We start from the raw sequence: 20778 nt of genomic DNA on the forward strand, positions 1-20778 counted from the left end.
TCCGGCTCAGAACACACTTGCTTTAGCTCAAGCCTGTCCAACCCACAGCCTGCAGGCTGCATGTGGCCCAGGACAGCTTTGAATGTGGCCCAACATAAATTCATAAATTTTCTTAAAGCATTATGAGACTTTTTGCTATTATTTTTGTTGTTGTTCATCAGCTAACATTAGTGTTAGTGTATTTTATGTGTGGCTCAAGACACTTCTTCCAATGTGGCCCAGTGAAAACAAAAGATTGGACATCCCTGCAGACTTTATGCTCGTCTGAATGTCCACATCCTTCAGGCCCCAATGTGTCCCAGCTCCTCTGAGAAGCCTTCCTTGTGTTCCCACTCGCTTGGAACTTTTCTTCTCTGACCACTCCCCTAGCCTACGTTGGCCCCCCACTCACTCATCCCCTGGACAAGTCATTTGGCACACTGTGGTGTAAGCAGTACACGTTGTGTTTCTGCAGAAGCCCTGTGGGGACAGAATGGGTTGGGGGGCCAGGATCTGGAAGCTTCCAGTAGATGAAGAGGATGTCAGTGCTACTGCCAGGTAGGAAGGCTCCGGATTACTAAGAACCAAAGAGGTGGTGTTCCAGGGGTCAAGGAGAGAGAGCCCAGAGTGTGCAGGCCACTCAGAATATGCAGGGGAAGAGCAGGATTTGATTCAGGAGCTGGAGGGACCTCAGGAGAAGACAGGGAGACTAAACTGACACCCTCCACCACAGGGAGTTGAAAGGCACAAGTGCGAACAAGAGGATCAATCAAAGCTCCGTTCTGTTCCCAATCCATCCAGTCCCGATGCTCCAGAGGGCAGCGGAGGCACCTGTACACAGGTACCGGGCATGATTGATGAGACAGTGCCCAGGAGACCAACTTCCTCAAAGCGAGAGAAAAGACAGAGATGCTAAGATCTGCACACTTCCACATTTTAGAGAATTTGGGAGACCCATGTTGGATTTGGACCGTGGTTCTTATTTGTATTATTTTCTGAGTGGTAGATGTGCTTAATCCCAGCACCTGCCTAAACTGATGACAACAGCGGCTTTCCTACTGGAAGGACATTGCCACTTGATAGCACACGCTGTACCTCGCTTGCATGTCCCTGCTTCCAAGCTTTGGGGATTTCTAGGATTGTTTTCTCCTGATTTCCTTGTGTCATGTGGGCTCCTTTATAAAATATCTCCATATAATAGTGCATGATGTGCTCTATTACAAAACATAAATGTGTCTCTCCAAGACAGCCTGGGGGCAGCAAGCTGGGGCATGGCAAGGAGACCAACTAGAATGACAGGGGAGCCCTAGCGGATGCAAAGTGCACCGCTCTTACACCACAAGCCTGCTGCCCCAGCGCGATTTAACCTGTGATGAAAGCAGAGCGTTTAATATGTTCTACAGATTTTTTTAAAAAAGAATAATAGCGCTTGTCCCAAGTATGGGATGGAGGCACACACTCTTCTGAGACGTGGAGCAAATTCCATATCTCAAAAGAGAAAAAGGACGACAGTTCCTGCTCAGTCACCAAGTCTGATCCTCAATCCTGGAACTCCTCAGCCTGCCTGAGCCCACAAGTGAGGCTCCTTGTGAACACTACGGAAATGCAATGGCTGTTTTGATTTTCCATAACAGACAGCACACTGTTCCAGGAGGCATATCCAATGTAAATGAGCTAGCATCTGTGAGACTTCCTAGCACGGTCCCAGCACATCGCAGAAGCTCAACTAAGGTTCTTTTCCCTTCCCAAGAAACCCTGAAGCCTTTGAAGGAACCGTGATTGGGAAGGCATCAGCATTTGCTTTTTGCCGGTACAAATGTGGACCACTGGTCTGCCGGAGTGGCCCCTGCCAGTGGCCGTGGGCTGCTAGGAAAGCACAGCACACTCCCTAACCCCCCCGCAAGGAAGACCCCATTGCCCACCAATGTCCTCTTTCCGGTGTCCGTCACATTCGTGGCCGAGACCCTCCCTTTGGTCACGCCATGAGGTCAGGGCCAGGGTTGCCATTGTCTCCTGGAAGCCAGTGCAGCACTTGGAGCTTAGAAGATGCACACAGCTCTTTGTTAAAGAACAAAGAAATGGGGGCAATTTTTTAAAAGAAAACAAACAGAGAGAAAGAGGGTGAGATGAAGACTGTGGCTGAGGCTTTGTTTTCAGGCTGAAAACAGGACACTCAGCTCATTCTCAATGAAACTTCAACATCGATAATTCAAATGTCTTAGAAATTGTACATTGGAAGGGGAAATAAAAAGATTTTTCAGCTCTTTTAGGTTTACAGATATCTAAATGAAGCATAGATTGTAGAATGTTGTTCAGAAGGGAATTAAATTTGGCTTTCATCCTTCCCAGGGACTGGGGGCACTGCTTGTCACTTTGACTCAAATGGAGAGTCCCTGCCACCGCTGGCCTGCCTTCATCCGACGTCACTGTGCTAAGCGCCCAGCCCCAGGGTATAGCTAAGCCCTGCACCAGCTGCAGTGAGCCGCTTGGCCGGGTGCCCTCTTAGATCCTCCCTGCCCTGTCCCCTGGCTCTCTGTCTCCTGCGGTCCTCTTCTCTAGGACTGTTGAAACTTCTCCGCATCTGCTCAGCTTCACACAAAAGGGCTCCTATTTTACAAGCTGAGAGCCCCTTCCTGTGTGTTGGCAAAACTGACACATCACATTGCTTGGGTTTAATATTCAGGTACTTTTTCTCTTTTTTTACTTATAAAATTAATATAAGCATATGCTCTTGTAATCAACACAATTTAGATAAAGCAAGAGTTCCTCTGGGCCCTCCCACTTCCATTTGCATTTTCTTTTCTGTGGCCTAGCTGGTCATCTTCTTTTTCCATTTGTCTATGAGGTTGTTGATCTTGGTCTTTTTTCTTATTAATAGATAGGATTCTTCATAGAGCCTAGATAACAATCCAGAATTCATGTGTATACACACGCATTTACCTACATGTATATGTATAAGCACATTACACACATACATATACATATGCACACATACAAATATGTTAGAAATATCTTCTCCAACTCTGTTGCGTGTCTTTTATCTCAGCTTATAGAGGTTTCTGATTTTGAATCAGAAGTTTCACATTTCGTTGAAGGTAGACATCACTCTTTCTTTATTTGCTTTTGTGATTTGTGTCTTGCTCAAGCCCTTCCCTGTCCTACCCCCATGTCATAAGCATATTCTCCACTATTTTCATTCAGTCCTTAATCTTTCTTCCGTAGGTAGCCAATGTCCGGCACGTTTGGTAATGACACCTCCTCGGTGAAGTGCAAGGCCACCTTGACCCCAGCTCCCATGGGTCTGTCTTCAGGGGAATTTTGAGGTTATTGTTGCTGCAGGGTGTCAGGAACTCCTTCCTCTCTGATTCTTGGAAAAGTTTACTGTTTGCTGCTGGCTTTGTGGTCTCTCCTCCCTGCGCAGGTAGGGTGTGGAGGGTAATCAGAGTCAGTCCAGAGGTTGCTCAAGGCTTCAGTTTATCTCCAGCCACTATGTGCTAACTCATTTGAGAATTCTGCCAAGATAAACATCAGACAGACCCTCCTATGGTTCAATCAGTCTGCTCCCGGGAAAACTAGGACATGTATCTGCCCGGCTCTGCTGGCGTCCCTGAGAGGGACTGGTCTCTGCGTGACCTTTCATTGGCCAGGCTCCCCCAAGGGAAACGTCCACCAGCAGAAAAAGTAGGAAAAAAAAAATCCCTTTTTGCAGAGGAAATACACTGCAGAAAACAAACCTAGTCAAACCCTGCCTTTTAAAACATAGCTTTTAGAACTGAAAGAGTTCACCCTTCCTCTCTCCACCTGGTCACTCTTGAGATGACAAGTTCAAATCCCACATAACATTCACAGTGTGTTATTGCCATGCAATTACCTTGTTAGGTTTCATACATTAAGAACACTGAGGGGGACAGGGGATGCTTCTCCACAGTCTCTTCGTTATTGGGACATACTCCTACGCTCAGACAGGTCCATGATGCACCCTTCTCCCACTCTTCATGCCTTTTCTGGCCAACCCTCTGTCTTTCTCAGAGGATTTTAAAAACCTGTCTTGCTACAAAAAGCAAAGAATGACAGCTGCTTCAGAAAAATACCTAACTGGAAGATCCACTCCCTGACAATGGAGAGCTCACTACAGATCTAGAAACGTGAAGCAGAGACTTGAAGATGCTGCACACATCCTGTGTGGGAGTGGGAGAAAAGCTGCTGCTTCCTTAGCCTTAAAACAGAGAGGGTCATTTCAGCCTTGCAGGGGATGACCAGCCCTCACTGGAATTACATGATGGCATCACATTTGCTCCTCATGTAAACATTCCAGCGGGAGAATGACTGCTCCCTGAAGACACTCATGCTGTGATAAACAGCAGTTAGTGGAATCAAGGCAAGGGTGAGGTCCTCTTCCTTCTGCCTCCTTCTCACCATGGCACCTTGAGAGAGGCCCTTTGTCCCTCGGGCTTTTCCATTTTCTCATTTGCAAAATGAAGAGGATCTCATCTACACCATTGTGTTTAGAAATTACACAAGCTCACGGAAAACCTCTGCTGCCTCGAAGATACAGAATTACTGGTGAGGCTCCTTGTCTGAGAGCCAGGCTCTTTTCCCCTCGGGGCCAAGTCTACCAATTGTTCTTTGGAAAACAAAAGTTGGAGGCATTAAAACTGGGCTGTTCCAAGTGTTCTTTAGGTTTTATAAATTTTATAAGGTGAAACTCAATATTTAGATGATTGGTAGAAATGTCTCTTGGGGGCTTTATTGTTTTCTAACATGGAGTGGGGGGACATGTTACCTCGGCAGGAGCATGTGGGCTGAGAGGAGGGAATCGCATCAGGGAGGCCGGTGACTGGAGAGGGAAGGCCTCCTCCTGTGGAGTGCCTGGCCCTCATGGATTCCCCACTTCCAGGCGACTTTGTGACCTCAGAGAAGCTAACCTGATGTGCATGCTACTGACCTTGCCCATGCCGCTCCTGCCTGGCTGATGAAACCATCTGTCCGGAGTCTGTGGATGGCAGACCTCCTGATTGTGTGGACCGTGAGTTTTTTGAAACAGATCTCTCACTGTCATCTAGGCTGGAGTGCAGTGGCACACACCACCACACCAGGATAATTCTTTTATTTTTTGTAGAGACACTGTCTCACTATGTTGCCCAGGCTGGTCTGGAACTCCTGGGCTCAGGAGGTCCTCCTGCCTCGACCTCCCAAAGTGCTGGGATTACAGGCATGAGCCACTGTGTCCGGCCTTGGAACATGATTTGTTAAGGTACCTCTGAGGTGAATTTGAAAACCAGTTCAGGAAGTTGGAAAGGAGAAATTCCTAGAATCCTGTGCAACTGCTGGGTTCACTTAGTATTTCCAGTGCCAAGAGGGACCCGAAGTAAAGAGGAGCAGATGACGCTGGAGTCTTGCCAAATAGAGAGACAGGGCCAGGGTGCAGGGGAGGTAAGGCTCTGTGCCCAGCTGTGGGGCAGGGAGGAAGCTTCTGGAAGTCCTCTGGGATGGTGGTGCCCATTTCTTTTGCTAAAGCCAGTGTTAACAAGGGTTTCAGTCCCAACCATGCCCCATACCCTGGCTCCCTGATCCTGCCCCAGCCCAAGCTTCCCTGCACTGGGTTTCACCCCGTTTCTCCTCTTGCACTTGCCTCTTCCCCTGCTACCCCGTCAATGATACCATCAAAGAAACTGGACCCGGATTGGTCACTGCAGTACATGACTGCATGCAGTACATGGTGAATTCCACTCCACCAGCCAGGAAAGGTCATCTCTTGTAGTTGCCTCAGCTGCAAAGTAAGGTTAATAATGCCAGCCTGGCAGACTATGTGATTACACTTAGTAAGAGGACTCAGGTTAAGAACATTCCTAAGGTGCTCTCCAAAGAATCCCAGAGACTGTGAATAAAACGTTAAAATAACCTTTCTTCCTTCCCTGTCCCTGCATCTCATTTATCCTTGAGAGAAGGTCAATGAGGTGTTTCCCCGAGGCCAACTTCCAGGTAACACAAACTCCAAGGGGGTACCTCTAAGCACTTAAATAAATCATGTTATTCTTCTAGCATTTTATGTGACTGTGATTTTAGAACTGTACTCATTTCCTGCCTTTAGAAGCAGTGTACAGGGAATTGGAGTGGAGGGTTTTCTTCAGAACTCAGGAGGGCAGGTGACAGGACTCTCCCTGGTGTTGTGTTATGCAAATGAGCCCCTACCCATCAGTCCTGGGCCCTTCACCATGCAGACCAAGACTGGGCATCATTTTGTGTGAATTCTTTCTCTCTTCTTTTTTTTTTTTTTTTTTAAGTTTACGTGAAGGCAATTTATTAACAGAAAACATTTTGAGGAGTCCTGTTCACAGATGGCGACCATGGCAACCCCCCTTCCTGCAGGTGCTTTTGGAGGGGATGGGAGTGACATCCTCAATGCACCTGATCTTCATACCTGAGCGGGCCCCAGGTCCAGGGATCTCAGTCCTATTTCCATCTGTGCCCTGGAATTTGATGTAGGGCAGTGGTGTCTGGCTTCTTGCACCTCTAGGCCACATCCTGGGTGGCCAGCATGGCAGCATGTGGAGAGGATTCATCTGGCCAGCCTTTATCTTCATCCCACCAGTCACACAGCACATTTTTTTTTTTTTTTTTTTTTGCCAGAAAGATCAGTGACATGGACAAATGTGTCATTGAAGGATGCAAAGATATGGTAGATGCCAAATACATTCTCTCCTTCAGCCACCTGAGGTCCGGGGCTGATGATCTGTTCTTCCTTCTTTTCCTTCCCCTTTCAAGGTGTCATTTCTGCACATTATCTCCAGACTCTGCACCAAAAAGCCCTGTGAATTCTTAGATCTGCCTTTGAAGTCCCTTTTCTTTCTGTGTCCTGTTGCCGGCTGCCATTTCTGGCTCTCCCTGCCTCCTCTTGGCTCCCCACCCTGCCTCAGCTCTCAATGCTCTTCGAGGAAAACCCAACACCAAGCATAGTCAGAATGGCCTTTAACAGGGAGGGGTTGATGAGTTTGCAGCAGCTCAGAGGCTCTCGGTGTCTGAGTCCTGCATTCTTAGCCCTGAGCAAACACAGGCTGTTGCCGTGGGTCTAACTGCCAGATCCAGAGGCCCTGGCTGCATTTGTATAATACACCTCCCACCTTGTGGCTGGGTGTGTCCTCGGATTTATTTTAGAATAGTCATTTTCTATTTCTGTGGGGTATTGTGCTACTAGTATGGCCACTTTATTGGAAGATCCAATAAAGAAAGCAGTGGGTGGTCTCTTGAACTTGTGTTATAATATAATCATATTACAATAGGAGGCAGCATGGTTTAGCGGCTCAAAGCTTAAGCTGCTGCTTGGTTGTGCCATTACTAGCTCTATGCAGTTTCTGTCCTCATTAAATTACTATATGCAAAGACATGAGCAGAGCAGAGGCCTGCATCTCTGCTGAATCCTGTCAAGTCCTCATATGAGGGCCTGGCACAGATTATGGGACTGAGAGGATGCCCACCCCTCCCAGGAGAAGTGGGGAGGTGCATTGCCCCTGGAAAGCATGGTGAGAGGGGCAGGGAAGGGGTAGGAAGCTGTCAAGACAGGGGGGTCTAGCTTCATGGTGGCTTTGTCACATCCCATATTTAGCCCAAGATGGGGCTATTTTGGAGCCGACTCAGTTCCTGGGGATATTTTTTTTTCTTTTTATAAGATTCAGAACCACTCAGAGTTAAAACCAATCTTTATCTGTAAAACAGAAATAATAATACAAGCTGCCTAATAGGGCTATTGTGTTAGTTAAATGGTACATTTCTAATGTACATCAAAGGCTAAAAACAGGGCCCAGGCAGGACAAGCACTCAACAATAGCTAGCACTCAACAACAAGCACTCAACAACAGCTAGCACTCAACAACAAGCACTCAACAACAATCACTCAACAACAGCTAGCACTCAACAACAAGCACTCAACAACAGCTAGCACTCAACAACAAGCACTCAACAACAATCACTCAACAACAGCTAGCACTCAACAACAAGCACTCAACAACAGCTAGCACTCAACAACAAGCACTCAACAACAGCTAGCACTCAACAACAAGCACTCAACAACAGCTAGCACTCAACAACAAGCACTCAACAACAGCCAGCACTCAACAGCACTACACAGCGTTGTATGTTATTGAGTGCTTATCCTGTCCTGGGCCCTGTTCTTTGAGGGCTCTGTTCTTTGCTATCTTTGACAGCATTTCTTAAATCATTTTTGAAAATTATTTTTCCCTTTCTTTTTTTATGAAATACTGTCCCTATAGCCACCAGACACAGAGCAATGGGATAAGGGTCTTTTTCTTCTGTTTTTAACAGCACAGTCTTCTTAGCAGACCTTTCCTGGCCTTCTTTAGAGTGGCCTCAGAAGGACACTGTTGCATTCGAGGGTCATATATCAGGCAGGCCTTTAATACTGGTTGACACTTTTTGGGGTTTCATGGCACTAGAGAGACCACTTTGTGTTCCTCCTGAGGAGTAGACTGAATCAGGCTGTTGGGTGGAGGTGACACTTCTCTGTAGTCCCCTATAATACGCCAAGAACCCATGCATTGTTCCCCCACAGAGGTCTTCACATGGCAATGAGAGGAGGCAAACTCTTGTGAGACCTTGGAGGAAGTATCAATAGTGTTCAACAATCCTAAGTCAAGATGAGAATTCTTTTTAGTTTCACGGGAACCCTGAGTTGAAGGAAGCCCTGCTCATCCTGTTAACATGGCGGTGGCTGTTGGGATCAGAGTCAAACAGCATACTGAATAGGCTCTGGCTCTCTTCTAACTCAAAAATCCCAGAGTAGTCTTGGACCAGGTCTGAAGAAGATGCTTTATATGCTGCAGCACAGGATGTATTGAGCTTTTGGGTCTTTTCATTGAGAATATGTAACTATTACCTCATGGTAGGGTGAACCTATGGAACTAAAACTTGAGGTAGGATGCATTCTTCTACCTTTTAGGACAAACCTCTCCAGAAAGTCTCCTTGGAAGTGAGCCACGGGGCATGGTGTTGTAGTTGGAGAGCCAGCCACGCTATGAGGGAAGAGAGCACTGCCATGATCTGAATGTTTGTGTCCCCCCAGAATTCATATGGAGAAACCTAGCCCCCAGTGAGGGCATTAGGAGGTGCGGGCTCTGGAAGGTGATTAGGTCACAAAGGCAGAGCTGTCGTTAATGGGATCAGTGCCCTCATAAAAGAGGCCCCAGAGAGTTTGTCTGCCCCTTCCACCATGTAATGATACAGCAAGAAGGCACCATCTATAAACCAGGAAATAGGTTTTCATTAGACACCAAATCTGCCAGTGCCTTGGTCTTGGACTTTCCAGCCTCCAGAACTGGGAGAAATAATTTCTCTTGTTTATAAGTCACCCAGCTTATGGCATTTTGTTACAGGAGCTCAAATGTGTTAAGACAGTGGCACTTAGAATCAGAGGCTTGGGGGCACACTCCTTGAAGTTAAACTTGGCTTGTGACTCCCTTTGGCCAATGAAATGTGAGTTGCAGTAATGACGTCACTTCCATGAATAGACCTTCAAGCCCAAGGCTTGATACACAACGTCCCCTTTCCCCTGCCATAGAGACTGACGGCACTACTGTGGGGGATTCTTCCATCCAACACTCCTACGTAAAGGTGACAGAGAATAGAACCCTGCTGAGTCAAGATGGCCATATAGCATGCACAAGAGATTAATGTGTGCTGGGTGCAGACACTGAGTTTGGGTTTATTTTTTACCAGAGCATAACCAGCCTGTCCTGGTAGATATAGTTAACAGCCAACAGTATTCCCTAATTGCCACATGTTACACATGGCCAGTGAAGCCTTATAAATTTGAGAGCTAGGAATCTTCCCATTTTACAAATGAGAAAACTGAGACCCTGAGCAGTAGCAACTCATACTTGATACTGAAACTGGAACCTTAACCACCTACCACCACCTGCCAAACCTGATCTGTAGCAGGCAACCAGCACATTCACACTGAATCTCTCAGACGTTCACTCTGGGCTGAGCAGACATTGGCAGACACTGACCCCTTCCTTTGTTTCTGAGGCAAGAGGAGGCATTTCTCATGGGAAAAGGGGTGAGGACAGGAAAGAGGGCTCCTAGGAAACACACCCATCCGTCTAAGTCCACAGGAGTCCAAGTCAAAGGTGTAGGGTTGCTCTATACCCATCGCTTGGCCCTACGGTGCCTGGAATCCCCCATGAAGCCACCAGAAACAAAAACTTCTGGGAAAAGAGACAGTGGGGCTTTCCTCAGATAGTAATGAGTTATTCTGGATCAAATGCCCACTGGGCCAAGAAGGTGAGTGGCCTAGTCAGTTTGGACTGCCATAGTGGAATAACATTGATGGGATGACTTGTAAACAACTGAAAATTACTTCTCACAGTTCTCAAAGTCCAAGATCAGGTCCCAGCATGGCCAGATTCTGGCAGAGACCCTCTTCCAGGTTGAAAACTTCAACATCTCATTTTCTTGCATGGTGGAAAGAGAGTGAGAGAGCTCTCTGGGGTCTCTTTCATAAGGGCTCTAATCCCATTCATGAGGGCTCCACCCTCGTGACCTCATCACTTCCCAAAGGCCTCATCTCCTAATATGATCACCTTCGGGGTTAGGATTTCAACATATGAATTTGGCAGGACACAAGCAGTCAGTCCATAACCGTGACACACAGGAGAAAACTGCAGGCCAGCCAGGGAGAGTGGCAAGGAAGGGAACAGGTGCTTCCTCTCCACAGGGCAGCTGCCATTCTGCTGAGCGTCTGCAGGTGGGAAGATGGCCAAGTGTTGCCAGAGCATCCCATTTTCCAAGACAAGTTGGAAAATATAGATTTTCTTTTTAACGTGAAAGATCAGCTCCTGATCTTTAAATCTTGATGGGTCATTAAACAACTTAAAATGCATGTATGCCAAGCAAAACACATTCCAGACTGTAGCCCCCAAGCCTTCAGTCTCTGGCCTCTGGAAAGATCTAGCATCATTTTGCTGCTTGAAGGAATGTTACTGGGGGCAGAATCTCCTCATCTGAACAAGGAATATGTCTGGAAATGCTGTCGCCCGCCTGACATGTGGGTGGAGTTGGCCGCCATCTGGATCCGGGTGTTTCAGAACCACCACCTGCTGCAAGGTGTCTGACATTCCATAACTAGGGACTCAGTTCTTGTTTGGGGGCACTGTCTCCTGATTAAAAATAAATGAACCTTGACTGCCTTCTCAATAACTTTTCCCTTAGAAAAAAGCAGTGAGTATGAAGACAAGACTCTGAAGTTTGGCCAGTGGGTGGGATGGTGCAAAGAGGGTTCCCTGGGATAGGGCAGAAGAGGAAGGAAAAAGTATTTGGGTGTGTGTGTACCAGGTTCATGGTTTCCACTCATGGTACCCAATGTTGGCCTCCAACACACAATCCTGAATTCCCAGCAATGGCTGAGAAAGGTGGATGGGCCTTCAGGGAGAGAGACTTCAGCTGGGCTGAGGAAGCTGTCGAGGTAGAGCCTCTCAAACTCAGTTCTCTCAAAGGCATGCAGAATTTCCATCTGTGGCTATTTATACTAACGATGATGTGCCCTCCACACACTCGTCTGTTCAAACTCTTGTTAATTCTAAGCAGGCTGGGAGAAGACAGCCTGTACACACTGAGAGAGTCAATATACAGACAATGTCAAGACCATATAGAAAGACAGGACTCTGACTCACAATCTGTAGCAATCAGCCCAGAAGCCAAACAACAGCTCCTATAGCAATCAGCCCCAAAATTCTAGGACTCGATTAATAACTGACTATTCCCTAGGTTTTATTGTTTTGTTTTGTTTTTGTTTTGAGATGGAGTCTTGCTCTGTCCCCCAGACTGGAGTGCAGTGGCCTGATCTCAGCTCACTGCAACCTCCGCCTCCGGGGTTCGAGCGTTTCTGCCACCTCAGTCTCCTGAGTAGCTGGGATTACAGGTGCACACCACCATGCCCAGCTAATTTTTTGTATATTTAGTAGAGACGGGGTTTCACCATGTTGGCCAGGCTGGTCTCAAACTCCTGACCTCAAGTGATCTGCCCACTTCAGCCTCCCAAAGTGCTGGGATTACAGGCGCGAGCCACCATGCCCAGCCTGATTCCCTAGGTTTCTGTCCCCACTTCCAACTTAGGACCAATGGAAGAAAGCCAAACATGCTCCCTAACCAATCACACGGGAGTCCCATTTCTTGTAGCCACCTTCATTTTCCCCAGGCCAACACCCTCCACTCAGGGCACACCCGAAGCCTTCCTTTCTTTCCTCTTTCAGGCTTTCCCACTCCCCTACCTGCCTCTGAGTTTCTGCCAAAACACAAGGGATAGTGGCTGACTCCCTCGCTAGCACAAGCTCTGAATAAATAGCCTTTGCTCCTCATTTGGCTGGCTTTTGTTCATTTCCACAGCTCACAGTTTAGTTGGGGGTTGGGGTCACTCCAGGTAGGTAGCATTGGCCAACAGGGTTGATTAAAATGCACCCCCACCCACTAACTCTGCAGAATGCACTTGGAGGAGGCAGGTTCGAAGGGATTGATGTACTCGTCTGTTCCAGATGGAGGGCAGAGAGGCTCAAGAGATGTTTGAAATCATTGTGTTTTGACCAGAAACTTCATTAGCCTGAAGACAATGGGGCAATTGTCCTGGGGCAGACAAAGCAGACTGCTGGGGACTTGGATAAGCTGCCACCTGAGCTGTCTGGGCACAGATTTCCACAGGCCGATGCCCGGCGGTGAAGAAGGCAGTTCTCTTCCTGTGAAAGGCAGCCACTGGGGGTGGTGGCCACTCAGTGCCACTGGAGGGGGCCAACATGGACAAGCGGCCCTGTCACCTCCTTGCTGGGGCAAGTCACCAATGTTTTTAGCAGGCAAGAGGCATCTCAAATTAAACCCAACTAAAAGAGATGTGCCTTGGGAAGGGAATGGCATTTTCTAGTATAAGAACAAAATGTTGTCATGGATGGAGAGCTTTAAAGACACGATACCTTTATTTTGCAGAGAGAAGCAGTTGGAAATGAAAGAAGTTGAAATGTACAATACTAATTAAAAAGAAGAACTGGGATAGCCCTGAAATGTATTCCTGGTCCCCTCTCTCACCAGTTTCTGATATTTTGAAAACTTCAGGAGATGAATTCGAGTTTTTCTCCAGACATGGCTCTACAAAGAACCACACTTAGAGGCACTGCTTGGAGATTGGCCAATTAGGAGAAGGGTGAGGGAGACTCCGCACCAGAGCCCTCCTGCTCTTGGCACAGGCCCCATAAATAGGAAGAGAAGGTGCTAAAATACCTTTGTTCTTTTTAAAGAATGGCTGCCAATTACTTCAACCAAGGTCCTGATTCCACTCCTGCTAATTAGGCTGACATCACAGAATTTACCAGAAGAAAAGTGGCCTGGAAAGCCGCTCTCCCTGTCTCTAGGCTTCTGCATGATCATGTGACACAGCAGTTACTATGGCGATTATCAGTCTTGAGTGGATTGTCCACAAGTTGAACTTACATCTGACAAGTCAAATTTGTCAGTTTGGGGAAAAAGTAAAGTGGGTTACTTTTTTTAATTTTTCCTTGAAGAGATTTTCTTGGCTCCTGGAGATATCTTCTCCCCCTTTCTAGCTGGCAGGTTTTTTCCAGACTGTAGTTTTGAGGTTGTTTTATTCTCTCTTGTGGTCTATATTGTGCATAAGAAATAGACATAGCTGGCAGCTGTGGCCCTCCATCATAATGTGGGGATAAAATAAAACACTTCCTGTGATTCAGTGAGACACCAGTCATAGGCTCTGCCTCTTCCATGATGGGAATAGTATGACAGCGACTGGGTTTTCTCTCCAACAAGTGTTTTCAATTTCCTTCATGGGCATGAACTGCACCCCCACCAACGTACCATGATCCTGCGTGTGGGCATGTGTGCACGTGTGATGGGATTCCTAGGCTATAATGTTATTTTCCTGAATGCTGCCAGACACATGTCTCTAGAAACCCAGTGCTCTAACTCTCTTATGCTTTCTTGTGCATACAAATGCAGACCAGGAGCCCGAGCCAGAAAATACATACATAAAACCAGAAGCCTCTTATGCTGAGGCCGTGGAAAAATAACAGTTATGGACCTCATGCCTACTTGCCAGAACCTTCCATGAACTTGCCAGAATTTGCCAGAACTCTCCTGGCCTCAAGCAAGCCTCCCATCTCAGCCTCCCAAGTTACACAATCTCATGATGCAAAAGGTATCCCTCCAGCCTGCACCCTGCCAGGAGCTGACAGGCGTCCAGGGTAAGCCAAGATGGGTTTTTCATGAAGCTTCCAGAGTGAGAGGGTAATCCCAGCATAATGGCGCCAGGTAGGAAGGTGCCCAAGGATTTAGGGCTAATGAGAGCCGTCATTTATCATGAGGTGCCACATAGTGGGCAGGGCCACCTGCCCTTTTCAGGTTGCTCTTGCAACCTGGCAGGGCCTCACATTCCCACCAGGAGACATTTGCTTCCTCCCAGGATCCAGACAAGGTTCTGGGTGAAGACAGACAGGAGTGGTGGAAACAATGACTAGGATCCCTGCTGGCACTGCAGGAGAGCCCTCAGCGGATTACAGGAGGGCCCATCTGCTGAGAATCTGCTCATGCCAGGCACCACGCTAGGAACATTCTCATTCTAACTTTGTTCTCATCCTTCAGAGAAAGCCTCCAATTTAGACCCATGATTCCATTTTACAGAAGAGAAATCTGGAGTCCAGCACTTCAACAATGCCTGTGTGTCTCAGTGCCAGCAGGGAAAGCAGAATTTGGACCCAGGATTACAGACAGACCCTGAATCAGTGCTGTTTCTTCCATTCCAGTGTTTCCCAAATTTCAGCAACTCATGTGTCACCATGCACCCCATTTACTTGATATTTTTCTTCCAATTAACTTGAAATCACTCATTTTTAAACTTCAGCTTGTCTTAAGCAATAATATTCATAAAAGAATGGATTTAATGTGCAAGTAACACTTTTTCCAGATCTCATTAAAAGTTTCCTGGCCACAGAGCCCCTCTTGAGGGAGGTGAGGGAGATCTGGAAGGAGGAAATATGTAGATGGAAAGGAGAGGAGTTAGCAGAAAGCACCAGTAAAATATAAGTAGGCTGTGTATGAGTGAGTGGACGGCTCATTGGTTTCCCAGGACTGCAGTAACAAATGCCCACCAACTGTGTGGCTAACAACAGAAATTTACTCTGTCTCAGCTGTGGAGGCTCCAAGTGCAAGATTGAGGTGGGGGCAGGGTCATGGTCCCTCTGAAACTTGCAGGGGCGGGTCCTTCCTTGCCTCCTCCTGAATCTGGTGGTTGCCTGCAATCCCTGGCACTCTTTGGAGTGGCTGCATCACTCCAATCTCTGCCTCTCTCTCCATACCACATACCCTCGTGTGTGTGTGTGTGTGTGTGTGTGTGTGAGAGAGAGAGAGAGAGAGAGAGAGAGAAGAGAGAGACCCTGGCTCTCTTTAAAACATTTATTTATTTATAGAGACATGGTCTTGCTCTGTGGCCCAGGCTGGAAGGCAGCAGTGTGATCACGACTCACTGCAGCTCCAGCTGGGCTCCAGCAATCCTCCTGCCTCAGCCTCCCCAGTAGCTGGGATTATACGCATGTGCCACCAGCTAATTTTTTAATTTTTAAAGTTGTTTTAGAGATGGAGTCTTGCTATGTTGCCCAGGCTGGTCTCACACTCCTGGCCTCAAGCAAGCCTCCCACCTCAGCCTCCCAAGTTGCTGGGATTGCAGGTGTGAGCCACCTGGCCCTGCTGTCTTCTCCTTTCATAAGAACAATAGGCATTGATGTACTATGACCATCCAATATGAAGAATATGACCTCATCTTAATGAGTTACACCCGCAAAGACCCTATTTCCAAGTAGGGTCACACTCTGAGGTCCTGGATGGGTGTGAATACAGGGTCACTCTTCGACCCAGCACAGATGGAGCGAGTGTGGGTGTGAGCGTGTGACACACAGCAGCCCTGGGAAGGGACGTGTGATTGAGCTGTGCAGTTAGTGAGAGGCAGCCTGTGGGGGAGAAATACCCTGGGAAGGAGGCTCAGGCCTTCTCACTGCGGGCCTGCCTGTGCCTCTCTGGAACTTTCTACCTCTATCAAGGGAGAAGCTCAGACATCGCCAGAGTGAGAGATGAAATGTATTACAAATTAAAAAGAGAACTACCATATGATCCAGCAACCCCATTTCTGGGTATTTATGCAAAACAGTCAGCATCCTTATGCTCCTAGAAGCCTATTTACAATAGCCAAGAAGTGGAAGCAATCCAAATGTTCACCGACAGATGAATAGATAAAGAAAATGTGCTGTATTCACGCAATGGAATAATGGAATATTATTCAGCCTCAAAAAAAAAGGAAGGAAACTCTGACACATGCTACAACACCGATCAATCTGGAGGACATGATGCTAAGTGAAGAAGGCAGACACAAAATACTGTTTGATTCCACTAACATGCCGTATATAAAATAATGAAACTCGTAGAAACAGAGAGGAGAACAGTCCTGCCAGGGGCTGGGGGAGGGGACTGAAGAGCTGCTGCTCAAAGGGCCTCAAGTTTCAGTGCAGTGAGATGAATAAGCTCTGGGGACCGGCCATGAAGCATGGCACCTGCCTAGAGTTAACAAGACTGTATTGTGCCCCTAGAAACCCACTAAGAGGGGAGGTGGCATGGTAAGTGTTCTTAGCACAATAAAATCAAATTTTTTGAAAAAGAATTAAGCAGAACGAAATAAACCTTTATCTGGAAACAAACAAACAAACAAACTTATTATATCCCTTGAAAGTGGGTAGGGGCCGAGGGGCTCCCTGGGGACTGGGAAGAGGCCCTGGCTGTTGCTGCTTTGGTCTTTTCCTGCCTCCCTCTTGTGTTTTATTTCCCCGCTAGCTCAGAGGTGGATGGGAGAAGATGTCATTGACTGGGGCCCCTCGTACCTGGGCCACCAGGGCCATCTCCACTTACAGAGAAGGAGGCTGATTCTAAGGCAGGAGCACATGGTGGAGAGCCCATGGTCAATTGGAGGAGGCTGTGCCCAGCACAGTGGCTCCAAGCACACGGCCCAGTCTAGAAACTTCCCTGAAGGAGGGGCTCTGATCCACATCACAAAGTCTCTCCACACTGCCTCGTGCTGGCATTCAAGAGCTTATAGGGGTGACCCTTCAGCCATGGGGTGGTTGATGGGCAGGCCCTGGGGTCCAAAGTCTCCTTTCCCACTTGCTCCCCTCACACACATGACCCTACCGGGGGTGAAGGCAAATCCTAGCATTTTCTGAGCTGGCCTTTGGGATGGGCTGTCATCACATATCTGGGATGCAGGCCCTTCCCATGAGCGCTGGTCATTGGTGCTCGGGGCCCTGCAGCTCGGTGTGCTGCTCCTGGAGTGAAATGGCCACTGTAGGCCTCTTTGGGTGTCTGCCCTGCTCATGATATTCCCTTGTCTGGGAACTGCCTCTCCCATCCAGGAGTCACCTGTGTTCTGTGGGACCTTGGATTAGTCAGGGTCCCCCAGAGAAACGGAGCCGAGAAAAGAGCAGGATGTGCATTAGTTGGCTCATGTGATTACAGAGGCTGACAAGTTCTAAGACCTGCAGCCAGCGAGCTGGAGATCCAGGAGAACTGACCAGTTCTCGACATCAGTTCTCACACAGGCCTTTGTTTGAGTCCAAAGGCCTGAGCCCAGAAGGGCCAATGGTGTAGCTCCTGTTCCAAGGCCAGCAGGCTCCCGACCCAGGAAGAACCAGTGTCCCTGTTCAAAGGTAGTCAGGCAGGGGGAGTTCCCTCTTGCCCTCAGAAGGTCAGCCTTTTTGTTCTACCCAAGCCTCTACTGATCAGATGAGGCCCACCACAGTAGCACTCTGCTTGACCCAGTCTATTGATTTAAATGGTAATCTCATCCAGAAGACCCCTATTTATTTATTTATTTATTTATTTATTTATTTATTTATTTATTATTGAGACGGAGTCTTGCTCTGTCACCCAGGCTGGAGTGCAGTGGCACAATCTCGGCTCACTGCAATCTCTGCCTCCCGGGTTCAAGCAATTCTCCTGCCTCAGCCTCCCCAGTAGCTGGGATTACAGGCACCCGCCACCATACCCAGCTAATTTTTGTGTTTTTAGTAGAGACAGGGTTTCACCATGTTGGCCAGGCTGGTCTCAAACTCTTGACCTTGTGATCTGCCCATCTTGGCCTCCCAAAGTCCTTTGATGACAGGCGTGGGCCACCGTACCTGGCCTCCTATTTAGAATAATGTTTAACCAAATATCTGGGGACTTTGTGGCCCAGTTAAGTTGACACATAAAATTAATCACAGATCTCAAGCCAATCAGATTCCCTCTCCAGAGGAATTTTCTACTGGGACAGAGAGACCAGCTGGTCTCTGCCTTGGTAGGACCTGGGGACCTGATGGGCAGACACCTTTGCTCCTGGTCTCCTTCTCAGGCCCTTGAGAACTGTAGGACATCCCCCCTCCCTGCCCCTGTATCTTGATCAGACGCATACCTTCCACCTTAGATGAGCTTGGGCTGAGTTTCTTGCCTGCATCCCCACCGGGACCCCTGTGAAGGCTGGCTCCCCTCAGTCAGGCTCTCCTTCCTCTGTGGGGTCTTCACCGATCCCTCCCATGTGCTTTTACGACTGGGCTGGGTCATACTTAGAGAACTGACTAAAAACAGAGTCTCACATCCTCAGTGATTATTGCAATAATCCGAGTGAACACGGAAGACTAGATTTTTATTTGTGGGAGTGTGTGTGTGTGTGTGTGCACGCGCGTGTGTGTGTTTCTAACACCAGCCACTTGCTTCCAGAGACACATTTCCATCTGGGTGGTCACTAGCCTGCAAAGTTGTGGCACTTCTTGGAGCCTCCTTCAGGACAAGTCTGAAATATTTTAATAGACGACTTAAATGTCCTTTAGGTAGAGGTTTCCAGAAAAGCCAGTGGAGTTGGATATATGGTTTTAATAACAATTCTAGTTACTGAGGCTTCTCCTCCCATCCTTGGCTTGGGTACATGCAGTATAGTTAAAACTAAACTGTCGAAGGGGAGTGATTTAAAGCAAAGTTCTGGCCTTGAGTGGGCCTTGGGAAACCTGCTTTGAGGTGCTTTGTTTTGTTTCTGGAAGAGAGCTGGGGAGCAGAGCCAATACTATGTCAGTGTGGCTGCGTTTTTGCAGCATGGAAGTCGGTGGGATTATTTTATTATCATGCTGACTGGACTATCACCCTGGTCACAGGCTGCAGCAAGGAAGACTGAATGTTTGCAACTGTAGGTGATGAAGATGCCGCAGAGATGGCCTAATTAATCTTCTCATCTGTTAGCTGGGGACACAGGGAGCCCGACTTGCTCCAAGTCTCCCAGCCAGGCAGTAGGAGAGCTGGACTTTACCGAATCAGACACAAATTCCAGATGGCTCAAGGACCTAAGTGGAAAAGTGAAACTTTCCAGTCATGAGAACACCTTTATGACCTCATGGTGAGAAGGAGGGACTTCTTGGGGAAGACTCAAAAAGCATGAACCAAGGGACAAAAGGCTGACACACGGGACCACACTACAATTAAGAATTTTTCTCTGTCTTAAAACAAGAAGAAAAGCCAGTGTGTAAAGTCTAGGTTTCCCGGGTTGTGAGTCATTCCCCCTGGAAGCATAGGATGGTGTGCATGGGAAGAGTGCCAGTGTTGGCTCCCTCCCAGCACCAGCCCCTTGCAAGAATATATGCCCCACAACAGTGCTGTGAAGCATGTGTCCCCAAGTCACATAGAGGAAGCTGAGGCTGGGGAGGCCAGTTGCTTGCCACAGTCGCTGATCTGGTGAGTGACAGGGCACCACAAGCTACCATCCCCTGCAAACATCACCTGTGGACCCACCAGTGCCCCTCTCCTCCCCTCCCACCTTTGCAGGAGCCAAGGCATCCTTTAAAAACTGAAAATCAGACTGTGATATCCTCACCATCAGGTCCTTCTCCTCCTCACCTCTTACCACACTTCCCTTCTCCCAGCTCCTCCAGTGCGGGCCTACCTAGGGCCTTTGCACAAGCTGCTGCCTCGCCTGAGACCCTCTTCTCTCTTCTCCACGTGGCCAGTGCTATTTATCCTGAAATGCCACCGCCTGGGAGAACCCTGCCCTGGCCTAGATGCCATTCCTCTTAGCACTGTACATAATTTGGCTTCTATGCATTTGTTTAACATCTGTCTGGAGTACACTGAATGCTCTTTTGTTCCTGACTGTACTCTTAGCTCCTAACACAGTGGCGGGCACATAATACACGCTCAACCAAAATTTGTTGACTGAATGGCAAATCCCTACTGAAATGTTTCAAGCACTGTCCCTAATGAGCCATGTGACCTTGACTATGAAAGCCCACAGTGCCTCCCGGCTCTGATCTACACTCACCCAGCTACTCAGAGACAATAACCCTACTGTGTGCCAGGCACCAGGGATGCAGTGCTCCAGACAGCCCAGGGTCAGGCAGCATCTCCCAAGAGTCTAAATTCCCACGATTCTCTTGGTCTCCAACTTGCCTGGAGATGGCTGGCCTCCCCAGATGTTGGCTTGTGTTGCCTGGGTGGCCCCCTGGCTGTGGAGGTGATGCCGGGGGTGGGGGAGGGGGGATGAGTTCCAGCCTCCAGGAAGGATGCGCCTGAGCCAAAAGGGCACAGTAGTGCAGGAGCCGGGGCCAGCAGCCAGTCAGAGGAGGGCGGAGCCTTCGGGAGAGCAGCACCTCTCTGATGCCAATGGGACAGCTGCAGCCCCGCCCACCCTGAGTAGGCTCCCTTCAGGCTGTAACTCCTGTCTGTCATTCAAAA

At 48.2% G+C, this 20778-nt stretch overlaps 1 long non-coding RNA gene and 1 pseudogene across 1 annotated transcript in view; both read right to left on the reverse strand.

Moving 5' to 3' along the window:
* The window catches only part of LOC129461905 (uncharacterized), a 266171-nt gene that overhangs the window by 58639 nt on the left and 186754 nt on the right, over positions 1-20778 (reverse strand). The window lies entirely within an intron of this gene.
* On the reverse strand, positions 5496-6751 carry LOC129461904 (small ribosomal subunit protein uS11-like; annotated as a pseudogene).

Source organism: Symphalangus syndactylus, chromosome 14 (genome assembly GCF_028878055.3).
Source record: "Symphalangus syndactylus isolate Jambi chromosome 14, NHGRI_mSymSyn1-v2.1_pri, whole genome shotgun sequence".
NCBI lineage: Eukaryota > Metazoa > Chordata > Mammalia > Primates > Hylobatidae > Symphalangus > Symphalangus syndactylus.